Below are 8,205 nucleotides of genomic sequence, written 5' to 3'. Positions count from 1 at the left end.
TATGCCTTTCTCCTCAAGGCCAAACCCCTTTCCTAACCAGCTCCTTTAAATTCTCAGCTCTTCAGGGGAAATATCATCTCTTCAATGACACTTTCCTTGACCCACTGGATTTAGATGAGACTCCTGTTTCACATTATTGTTGGCCTTCAAAGTACTCTTCACAGTTGTGATTAAACATGTAAGTGCATAATTATCCATCTAATGTCCCTCTCACCAACCACAATCTAAGATTTATCTAAGCAGGGACCGTGTTTAGCTTGTCTACATGTGTCTCCAGCATGTATCATCTGCATTGAACAAGGTAAGTACTCAATAAATATACATATCGTTTATATTGAATATATGTTATTGAATAAATAAGTAAATTCTACTCCCAAGAGAATACACTTCAGGTCATTTCTAAAAGGAAGAATAGGGTTGGCGAATAATTATAAATTCGTTTAAAATTGTGTGTAAAGCTGAGCCCATTAGGGTCTATAGCAGGTATGACAAATATCTGGCACTCTGGCCTCAGCCCCTCTTCCCATGTCCTTGGAGGACATCTTCAACAGACTATTAACGTGCTCTCCCTTGTCATCACCAGCTCTTCTCTGCCCAACACACTAATTGTTTGTGTAGGAGAGGAAAAATAATTGTCCCTCTACCTTTCTGAGTCCTTGGCTAAGAATCCTGCAATAAAAGACAGATTAACAAAAGAAAAAGGAACAGAACTTTCTTTATTAGCATGTGTACCTCATGTCTACAAGGGAGCTACCCGGGGTAACTCAGTAACTCCCCGACATGGCCCCAACTACCAACTCAAATACCATCTTCAGCTAAAGACAAAAGAAGGAAAGGTGTATGTTGGGTGTGGGCGGGAGTTACAAAGAGTTACCAGGAAAAGCATAGTAAACAAGCGTAAGGTTTGTTATGCAGATTGAAGTGCATGCCTTTCCATTGGTGAGATTCCATTGTGATTTAGTCATTTTTTCTTTTCCTGGTACAGAGAGAAAGACATACAAATGAAAATTTTCTTTATAAACATCAGTTTTCCCCACACAAGGTTAACTCTTATTCTGTTTTCAGAGCTTCTTCAGTGTCTGGTGTTTCTCAAAAATAATCAGCTCAAAACAACCCTTATCCCGAAGAGGTATATTTTGAGGTGACATAATCTGCTACCCTTCATTTATTTTTTAAAAATCTCTTTAATATTTATATAACACTTACTATAGCCAGGCACTATTCAAATTGCTTCACAAAGGGTAACACATTTGATCTCCGTAACAGCACTATAAGGTAGGTGCTGTTAGCATCCCCATTTTACACACTAGAAGAATGAAGCACAGAGAAATTAAGGAACTTGCTCAAGGTCACATAGCTAGCAAATTTACCAATGAGAGTTTGCAGAACAGATGAAATCTAGGGCCATCCCGGGCCTAGCTGCTGTTTTTTCCATGGGCCATAGGTCCCAGAGGGCTCCATCCAGCCTGATGAATTCACCTCCTTGGCAGCAGAAGTAGTTGTGGCCAGGAGAGGGCAGCAGAGGGCTTGAGGCCATATTAAGGCCTTCTGAAGGCAGACACCCCAGCTGCTGTGGACAGTATTGGGAAGGCAGGGAATGTCCTCCCACCAGGAATAACAGGGTTATCTACTTAATTCCAAGATCAGAATCTGAAACTTAAGAGCCAGGTCAGGCTGCCTCACTAACTTAGAGTTAGAACAGCCCTGGATCTGGAGAAAGAAGAAAATATTGAATGGAATCAGATGGGGGAATGAGGAAACTAAGACCAAAGCTAGCAACACATGGGGATATACTAGATGGTGAGACTCTTAAGGGCAGGAAGTGACACAAGCTCAACAAAATGTCCAGCAATAAACAGACATGGAGAAATGCTCACATTAGCTTTAAAGGCCTGACTCCAATCATTCGCAGTTCCCTCAAGACTGCCATACACTTCAGTTCAGGCATGCGGCAGTTTAGAGAGTTTAGTTTCTCTCTCTCCTACTCCTAGATTTCTCTGACCCTTGAGCAATGTGCAATTTATACCTTAGTTTTTACGGGAGTTTCATTTTTCTTTTTTGGATTATCTTCTTTCTGACTGCCTTGCTTTGACTTTTTTCTTTGTTTCTTTGTTGTTGTTGTTGTTGCTGCTGTTTTCCGGCATTAGAATTATTTCAGATTTCGAACACGGAAAAATAATTCAGAGCTCTGTCTAATCAGCATGCTCACCTCTATAAAAAGCATAGCTTTTCATGCTTTCCTATGGAATAATGGAGGTCAGGTAAATGGTTTATCACATGTATTATCTTTCCTACAAGCACATGGCAACACATGATACATTTAGCACCAAGATCTGTCTATCCAACTACCAAATAAAACGTAGGGTATTTTATCCACAAAAAGTAAGTTGTCACTGATTGTAATGTTGGAGAGGAACAATTTTTCTCTATCTTTCAAGATTGTTTTGGTTGGCCTAAGAATTAAATTGACATGAGACAGATTAACAAGAGTAAAACAAACAAAAGTTTAATAACACGGATACTCCTATATACACAAGAAAGACCCAGGAAAACTGAGTAAGTCCCGACATAGCTGAAGCCATCACTTTAAACACCATCTTTAGCTAAGACAAAAGACGTTAAGGATGGGGAGTCAGTTATGGAAGCTTACCAGAAAGAGCATAGTAGATAAGGGTGAGTTTGTTATGCAGATTTAAGTCATTGTCTTCTCCACTGATAAAAGTTTCTAGAGATTGAGTCATTCCCCTCTTTTTGATAAAGCAGGAAGACTGCCTTACAAATGGAAATTTCCTTTATAAACATGAATATCTCTTGCAAAGGGTAATTTCTACTTGTTTTCCAAAATTTATCTTTTTTTCTGTAGTTTCTTAAAAGCCTAAATAATCAGAATTACCGAATCATATATTGGGGTGGCAACATTTTTTCCTCCTCAGTAACAACCTATGACTTGTACAGTATGTTAGAATTTGGACTAATGATCCTTACTTCAAATACTATTGCATAATCTACACTGCATGAAATATGACTTTTTTTAGATGGTTTAGTGGGGTGTTTGTCCTTTTTCCTACTTATTATGCTGAATGGTAAAGAACACATAAATGTAACCATTATCACGTCTATAACAAAATATGATAATAATGAAACGATCATCACTTGGGAATGTGAAGTATCAAAATAAAAGTACATAAATATCCACACTCCATTCGTCAAATACCAAATGATAACTGTTAAGGCAATATTAGGTCCAGAAATAAGATTTGGGGAAAAGTTATAAAATCCTGACCTTTAATAATGTGTAAAAAGCCACACCACAAGTCTATGTTATATCTAAGAGATGGCCAATGATCACTGAATAAAAACAAGAAATAAATTTGAAAGATCAGCTTTTGATCTTGACAACTTGGAACCAATTCTTATACAGACAGATTTGTGTGTCTGGAAAAGGGGTATTCTAACAAAACAGGGTTGAAACAGAAAGGTAGAAGCACTAAGAGATCTACAGATCGATCTATTGTGATCTATCTACCTACCTCCCACACCACGGCCTAGGAATCAGAGAAACTGAAGGAGATCCAGAAGAAGGTGGGGCACTTGCAGGCTCCGTGCTACCATGTAACAGGTAAGCCAACACGTTAATAAGAGTGTGTGAGTTACAGAATAGTTGCTGCTTCACTTCTGCCCCACAAATCTCGAACACACGGAAGACTTTTTTAGCCCACATTTCTTTTCCTGGAAACAATTAGGAAAGGGAATTTTGGGAAATGTAGTTGAGACTGGCCAGGCTGACAAATAGCATCAGCACCATGGGTTTTCAGCACCTCTCTGAGCCAGTGTGGTACCACATGCAAATTTTCAGCTCAAAATCCTACCAATGACCCATAGAATCTTCTATAAGGAATAGGTAATGCCTCAAGGGACTGTGCAGTCCTGAAGGAGATAGGATGATCTGAATTGCTTCACTTAAGGGACTTAACATTCCAAATTAAAGGGCCAACCCAGCTAAAGGGAATAGAAATATAAAATATAACATAATAAAACCTATCAGTTTCCAAAATATTTCACTTCAAAAACTAATTGCCTGCCACCTAGTATAAATTAGATAAAGTTGATTATCTGCTATGATCTTAGTACCTAATACTTATATTTATGCCCGGTATAAAACAATAGCTTCCATTTTGGCAATAAAAGATCTTAAAGTATAAAGGATGTTTTGTGTCTTTTTTCTCCCAGAAAGCCAATAGTGAAGTCTATGGGCAGCATGTGAGTTTTAAGAATTTGATGTAATAGAATTTGAAAATTCAACCATATCTCACAAGAAGCATGCTTTCCAATCTTGGAGGTAAGTCAGGATTGGGGGGTAGGGGTTGTCCATTGTCTCTGTAAAGATGAAGACTTTCTTACACCCCAGTAAAGGTATATCTCTTTGTGGTCCTAGAGTCTGAAGCCTGGAGTCCCAGTGAGTCACTGTATACTTTTTAAGGAAAAGTACTGGAAGGAACAGGCTGGGTATTTGTTGAGGATGAGAGAAGAGTATACCCTGAAAGAAAGGAGCCACAACATAAGTCCCTGTGGCCAAGATAGGGAGGGGTGGGGGATGAGAAGGAGGGCACCAACCAAGAATTAAGAAGAACCCTCAAATAACGGACAAATGAGCATTATCATCAGCGACCGCTATAGTGGTCAAGAGGATGGACTCAGGCATCAGATGACCTGACATGAAATCCTAGCTTTGCTGCTTTTTAACACTGGGCAAGTGTACGAATCTGGCCTATTTGAGTTGCAGATGGTAGAAACTCAATTTAAAGAATCTTAAACTCTGTGAACCTAACAGATCATTTAACCATGAAGTCCAGGGTTGGTTTCCTACTTATTTGGATCCCAGCATTTAAACAATGTCACAGGTAACCTTTCTTTCTCTTTCATAAACAAGACGAATATTAGGAGAATAGAGGGTACTTGGGTAAACCTCAGGGTTCAATCTTTTTCTGGGTCCTCTATCTCAGCTGAGTATAGTAGGCTGACTGATGACCACCCCAAAGATGTCTACGTCCTATTGCCCATAATTTGTGAATTGTTATGTTACACAGTAGAAAGGAACTTTGCAGACATTAAATTAAAGAACCTGAGACAGGAAGACTGTCCTGAATTATCAGATTGAATCCAATGTAATAATCACAAGGATCTTGATAAAAGAGAGGCAGGAAGGTCAAAGGGAGTAGTAGTAGATGTGGCAAGACAGCCAGAGTTTGGAGTGATACTGAGAAAGAAACACGAGCTAAGGAACAGCCCATAAAAGCTGGAAAGGCAGCTTTTTCTCCCCGAATTCTCCCGATACCTCTAAATGAAACACAGCCCTATCAACACCTTGATTTTAGACTTCTAACCAGCAAAACGAAAAAAGAATAAATTTCTACCATTTTAAGCCACTACATTTGTTGTAATTTATCACAGCAGTAATAGGAAATTAATACACTTAATTACTTTCTTCTTTGCCTTCATTTTCATTGACTGGCAAGGGGAAGAAAATTTAGCTTTCCAACCATTTGTGGGATACACATTTTTGAATCTCAACTATCTTGGACTGCTTGTTACAGGACAAAAAGACCTCTCATAATAAGGTTGTATTTTCTTCTCTCATCTTTTTGACAGTACAGGTTTGACTGAAACTTGTAGCAGTTGGGGTGGAGTTTGATCACTGAAGGGCTCTTTTTTATCAGTAGGAGACAATGTGGAGGCTTAGACATGCCCGCTCCTGAGACTTGTGCCCATACATGGAGTTTAGATCTAATGAGACTTCAGTCTTGTCCCTTCCTGTGGTCCCTGGGAATATTTTGGTTATTGGCACCTTTAAAGTGGCTTGTTGTAGGGGATCACTGCAAACAATGTTGGCATCTATTCCAACTAATAACGCACATTGGGATATCCATAACTTCATCCTTCTTATCCGAAATTGGGATTAGTATGTGAGTCCCAGTCTATGGCCACTACAAATACCCCATTGCATTGACTTGATAGAAACTGATCCTTAAAAAGTATGAAATAATAGGGTGGCTCTGTAAATCCTGACCCATAGGCCTATCTCCCACATGAATCCACGCAATAGAGAATGAATGATGTTTGAGAGTATTGGAGAGCAATTGCACAGATAAGGAAAAGGGAAGCCCCACAAAATAAGTTTAAGAGTATACTATCCTACACACATAAGGGAGTGTCCCCCCAATGGACTGGGTTCTCCACAGCTCTTAGCCAGGCAGTTACAATCCTGTTTTACTTACAGTGGGATTTTCCTTGATGCATTTTAATGGAAAGAATTGCTTCTCTATTCATGAAGAGTCCATAAGTGTTCAGTAAATAGAAGTGGAATGTGCACAGGTGTTTATAAAACCACAGGAAAAGAATTTTTAACTGTATATGCTAATAGACTGCATGGTAGTTTAAAAGTATTTTATAATCCTCCTGGGGAAGCAGAGCTGTATGAAAGTAATATCACTATCAGCAGCATCTCTCCTGAACTGTTTTGAATGTCACTAGGAGTTTAGGGCAACATGTTGTTTTTCAGTGGAGAGAGGCAACAAAATAATTAAACACATTTTTCTTTAAACGAAAAAAAAAAAGCCATCTCTGCTTTTGTAAGAAGGGGATAGTGATGTGACCACGAACAAATATAATTTCTCCTAAGATGCCTCTGATAATTTGGCGCAGTAAACTTTGTCTCAGGGTACAAAGGAAAAAGTCACACATTCTCAGTGAGTGAAATAAATCTACAGATATATTAGCAACTCTTGTAAAGCCTTTGTGTTGAGTCTAAGAAAGGAACATTGGACAGCTGTGCAGATTCTCTTGACCTTTAGATGAGCAGGGGTTGGGGGAGGACAATGTTTTTAAAGCTCTATTGAGTCACTTACTCATCCCCAAGCATTTGAAGGCAAACAGAAAATGCACTTCAGGAGCTGAAGAACTCAAGACAAAAGCAGGGAGAACAGCACACTCACTCAGTGGGGTCGACACAGTAGAGTAAATTTGGGCCCCCAGATTCGTTCATGTGGACCATTTCATAGTCTTCTGCCTAGTTCCCCACCTTCAGTCTACAACCCTTTGTCCCCCACCCCCAAACCGAGATATTGTGAATAATCCCATAGTACATTATGTGGTTCATTGTAGATGCTCAATTAAAAAAAATGAATTTTTCAAAGATCCTCTATTTGCCATAATCTTCCACACACACACGCGCGTGCACACACGTGTGTGCACGCACATACACGTACACTCATGTGCAAACTCAGCTTTTGCCCATTTGCTCCGTTGTTTTGTCATATTAAGTACAAACTCATAATGTGATGCGGCTACTTTTCAGGTTTATCACTAAAATTTGCGCGGTTCTTTTTTCTACCCTTCTCACTGATAGCTATTCCATATTACCAAACAGGGTTTCCCATTTCTATGATTTGGCTGCTTCTTTCCCACACATGGAACTCCTGCCTCGTCACATCACCTAGCATCCTCTTTACTCTACAAAAGTCAGAGCCATGTTTCAAGGCCCATCACAAACATTACATCCTCTACAAAGTAATTTATGACACTTATACCCACAGTTGCTACTTGGATTTTTCTTTGAGCCTCCTTCCCAGTTTAGCTCTATGTTTTATTGAAATCTCATCCTTTTGCCTTGCATTATTACTCGTACAATTGTTTTACCTCACTACCACAAAATCTTATGTTGTAATTGAAAGACCTCAATTTAGATCTCATTTCTGTCACTGAAAAGCTATATGAGCTTCGGCAAATTACCTAATTTTCAGAACCTCAGAACATCCAAAGAATGCCTACCTCATGGAATTTTTTGAAAGATTAAATTATGTGACAAAATATATGTGGATAACGTGTTATAGTGCCTGACACATAGGGAGAGCTGAATTATAATAGCCATGCTATGTATTAATATATTATCAGTTCCTTGCAAGTTTTTTGTGATCCATTTTTGTATTTCTGCAGGAACAAGCATTACACCTGGTTCATGATCTATGTTACATACGTACACTTTGAATTGGCCATAGTGGTTTCTGGCACTTGAATGTGACAGCAAAATTCATTCGAACATATCCCTGACCCAATTTTCCATCCTTCTTTTATAAATCTGTTTTTATTAAATATCAAGGAGTCAGGATCTAAGCATTCTTTGTGTTTTCTACAGTTTAGGATTTAGAA

This window comes from Ursus maritimus, unplaced genomic scaffold, assembly GCF_017311325.1.
Source record: "Ursus maritimus isolate PB19 unplaced genomic scaffold, ASM1731132v1 scaffold_1, whole genome shotgun sequence".
In the NCBI taxonomy this organism is placed as follows: Eukaryota; Metazoa; Chordata; class Mammalia; order Carnivora; family Ursidae; genus Ursus; species Ursus maritimus.
Note: the sequence above shows the minus strand (reverse complement) of the source record.